The following is a 4,461-nucleotide window of genomic DNA, read 5'->3' on the forward strand; positions in this document are numbered from 1 at the left end:
TCAGTGGGTAGAGCATGAGACTGTTAATCTCAGGGTCGTGGGTGCGAGCCCATGTTGGGCGTTTTCTGATAGACTTTGGATTGCATTAACAACGCCCCGTGGAAATCACCAAATCTCCTTCTAAACATGAGTGCTGTTATAAACCTGACAAAAGTTGAAGAAGTGACTTGAAAGCATTCAAATATGGTTTAGTCAATTTTAGATAAATCATCCCTTATCTCACGTGTTTTTTAAACAAAGGATTAAATCAGAGTTGTAAAAGAAATTCAGGTGCTACCGAGATTTGAACTCGGATCGCTGTATTCAAAGTCCAGAGTGCGAACCATTACATCATAGAACCGAATGTTGGACGAAGATGGGATTTGCACCCACGCGGGCAGAGCCCAATGGATTAGCAGTCGATCGTCTTAACCACTCGGCCGCCTCGTCTGCTTCTGTACCACGTCTACTTTATGGAAAGCTAACATTGCTGAACCTGTTTGGAGTCACGTAGCCTTTCACCAGCCTAAACAGTAGGAGTACGCGAGTGGCCCAATTTTAAGTAATCTTGGGTGTGGTCAATTATTGCGTAAGTCAAGACGACTTTAATGGCAACACCTAATAACGAATTAGCCCCGCTAGCTCAGTCGGAAGAGCATGAAACTCTTACTCTCACGGTCGTGTGTTCGATCCCTACGTTCGGCGATTTCTGATAGACTTTGAATTGCATTACCACACGCCGTGGAAATCACCAAATCTCCTTCTAAACATGAGTGCTGTTATAAACCTGACAAAATTTGAAGAAGTGACTTGAAAGCATTCAATTATGGTTTAGTCAATTTTAGATAAATCATCCCTTCCCTCACGTGTTTTTTAAACAAAGGATTAAATCCGAGTTGTAAAAGAAAATCAGGTGCTACCGAGATTTGAACTCTGATTCCTGTATTCAAAGTCCAGAATGCGAGCCATTACATCATAGAACCGAATGTACGACGAAGATGGGATTCGCACCCACGCAGGCAGAACCCAATGGATTAGCAGTCCATCGCCTTAACCACTCGGCTACCTCGTCTGTTTCTGTACAACGACTACTTTATGGAAAGCTAACATTGTTGAACCTGTTTCGAGTCACGTAACCTTTTACCAGCCCAAACAGAAGGAGTACGCGAGTGGCCCATATTTAAGTAATTTTATGCGTGGTCAATTATTGCGTATGTCCAAGACGGCTTTAATGGCGGCACTTATGACGAATCAGCCCGGCTAGCTTAGTCGGTAGAGCATGAGACTCTTAATCTCAGGGTCGTTGGATCGCGCCCCACGTTGAGCGTTTTCTGGTAGACTTTCGATAGCATTACCAAGGCGCCGTGGAAATCACCAAGTCTCCTTCTAAGCATGAGTGCTGTCGTAAACCTGGCAAATGTTAAAAAATGACTTGAAATCATTCAAATACGGCTTAGTTAAATTTAGATAAATCAACCCTTCCATCGCATATTTCTTAAACAAAAGATTAAGTCAGGGTTGAAAAATAAAGTCAGGCACGAGCGCTGCCATAAACCTAGCAAATGTTGAAGAAATGACTTGAAAGCATTCAAATATGGTTTAGTCAATTTTAGATAAATTATCCGTTCCCTCACGTGTTTCTTAACCAAAGGATTAAATCAGAGTTGTAAAAGAAAGTCAGGTGCTACAGAGATTTTAAGTCGCATCGCTGTATTCTCAGTCCAGAGTGCGAACCATTACCTCATAGAACCGAATGTGCGACGAAGATGGGACTCGCACCCACGCGGCCAGAGCCCAATGGATTAGCACTCCATCGCCTTAATCACTCGGCTACCTCGTCTGTTTCTGTACAACGACTACTTTATGGAAAGCTAACATTGCTGAACCTGATTCGAGTAACGCAAACTTTTACCATCCCAAACAGTAGGAGTACGCGAGTGGCCCAATTTTAAGTAATCTTGGGTGTGGTCAATTATTGCGTAAGTCAAGACGACTTTAATGGCAACACCTAATAACGAATTAGCCCCGCTAGCTCGGTCGGTAAAACATGAGACTCCTAATCTCAGGGTCGTGGGTTCGAGCCCACGTTGGGCGTCTTCTGATAGACTTTGGATAGCATTACCAACGCGCCGTGGAAATCACCAAATCTCCTTCTAAACATGAGTGCTGTTATAAACCTGACAAAATTTGAAGAAGTGACTTGAAAGCATTCAAATATGGTTTAGTCAATTTTAGATAAATCATCCCTTCCCTCACGTGTTTTTTAAACAAAGGATTAAATCCGAGTAGTAAAAGAAAATCAGGTGCTACCGAGATTTGAACTCTGATTCCTGTATTCAAAGTCCAGAATGCGAGCCATTACATCATAGAACCGAATGTGCGACGAAGATGGGATTCGCACCCACGCAGGCAGAACCCAATGGATTAGCAGTCCATCGCCTTAACCACTCGGCTACCTCGTCTGTTTCTGTACAACGACTACTTTATGGAAAGCTAACATTGTTGAACCTGTTTCGAGTCACGTAACCTTTTACCAGCCCAAACAGAAGGAGTACGCGAGTGGCCCATATTTAAGTAATTTTAGGTGTGGTCAATTATTGCGTAAGTCCAAGACGGCTTTAATGGCGGCACTTATGACGAATCAGCCCGGCTAGCTCAGTCGGTAGAGCATGAGACTCTTAATCTCAGGGTCGTTGGATCGCGCCCCACGTTGAGCGTTTTCTGATAGACTTTCGATAGCATTACCAAGGCGCCGTGGAAATCACCAAGTCTCCTTCTAAGTATAAGTGCTGTCGTAAACCTGGCAAATGTTAAAAAATGACTTGAAATCATTCAAATACGGCTTAGTTAAATTTAGATAAATCAACCCTTCCATCGCATATTTCTTAAACAAAAGATTAAGTCAGGGTTGAAAAATAAAGTCAGGCACCAGCGCTGCCATAAACCTAGCAAATGTTGAAGAAATGACTTGAAAGCATTCAAATATAGTTTAGACAATTTTATATAAATTATCCCTTCCTTCACGTGTTTCTTAAACAAAGGATTAAATCAGAGTTGTAAAAGAAATTCAGGTGCTACCGAGATTTGAACTCGGATCGCTGTATTCAAAGTCCAGAGTGCGAACCATTACATCATAGAACTGAATGTTGGACGAAGATGGGATTTGCACCCACGCGGGCAGAGCCCAATGGATTAGCAGTCGATCGTCTTAACCACTCGGCCACCTCGTCTGCTTCTGTACCACGTCTACGTCATAGAAAGCTAACAATGCTGAACCTGTTTCCAGTCACGTAACCTTTTACCAGCCCAAACAGTAGGAGTACGCGGATGGCCCAATTTTAAGTCATTTTTGGTGTGGTCGATTGTTGCGTCAGTCCAGGGCGGTTTTAATGGCGGCACCTAATAACAAATCAGCCCGGTTAGCTCAGTCGGTAGAGCATGAGACTCTTAATCTCAGGGTCGTGGGTTCGAGGCCCACGTTTGGCGTTTTCTGATAGACTTTGGATTGTATTACCAACGCGCCGTGGAAGTCGCCAAGTCTCCTTCTAAGCATGAGTGCTGTCGTAAACCTGGCAAATGTTAAAAAATGACTTGAAATCATTCAAATATGGCTTAGTTAAATTTAGATAAATCAACCCTTCCATCGCATATTTCTTAAACAAAAGATTAAGTCAGGGTTGAAAAATAAAGTCAGGCACGAGCGCTGCCATAAACCTAGCAAATGTTGAAGAAATGACTTGAAAGCATTCAAATATGGTTTAGTCAATTTTAGATAAATTATCCCTTCCCTCACGTGTTTCTTAAACAAAGGATTAAATCAGAGTTGTAAAAGAAAGTCAGGTGCTACCGAGATTTGAACTCTGATTCCTGTATTCAAAGTCCAGAGTGCTAACCTTACACAATACAACCGAATATGCATCGAAGATGGGATTCGAAGTCATGCGTGCAGAGCCCAACGGATTAGCAGTCCATCGCCTTAACCACCCGGCCGCCTCGTATGTTTCTGTACCACGTCTACTTTATGAAAAGCTAACATTGCTGAACCTGTTTCGAGTCACGTAACCCTTCACCAGCCCAAACAGAAGGAGTACGCGAGTGGCCGAGTTTTAAGTAATCTTAGGTGTGGTCAATTATTGCGTAAGTCCAAGACGGCTTTAATGGCGGCACTTATGACGACTCAGCCCGGCTAGCTCAGTCGGTAGAGCATGAGACTCCTAATCTCAGGGTCGTGGGTTCGAGCCCACGTTGGGCGTCTTCTGATAGACTTTGGATAGCATTACCAACGCGCCGTGGAAATCACCAAATCTCCTTCTAAACATGAGTGCTGCCATAAACCTGACAAAAGTTGAAGAAGTGACGTAAAAGCATTCAAATATGGTTTAGTCAATTTTAGATAAATTATCCCTTCCCTCACGTGTTTTTTAAACAAAGGATTAAATCAGAGTTGTAAAAGAAAGTCAGGTGCTACCGAGATTTGAACTC

General features: G+C 43.0%; 1 non-coding gene across 1 annotated transcript; it reads left to right on the forward strand.

Moving 5' to 3' along the window:
• The first annotated feature begins 4,159 nt into the window (after positions 1-4,159).
• Positions 4,160-4,231, forward strand: Trnar-ccu (transfer RNA arginine (anticodon CCU)). Its single transcript has one exon. It is a non-coding gene; the product is annotated as a tRNA-Arg (tRNA).
• The last annotated feature ends 230 nt before the right edge of the window (positions 4,232-4,461 follow it).

The sequence above is a fragment of the Hydractinia symbiolongicarpus genome, chromosome 14 (genome assembly GCF_029227915.1).
Source record: "Hydractinia symbiolongicarpus strain clone_291-10 chromosome 14, HSymV2.1, whole genome shotgun sequence".
In the NCBI taxonomy this organism is placed as follows: domain Eukaryota; kingdom Metazoa; phylum Cnidaria; class Hydrozoa; order Anthoathecata; family Hydractiniidae; genus Hydractinia; species Hydractinia symbiolongicarpus.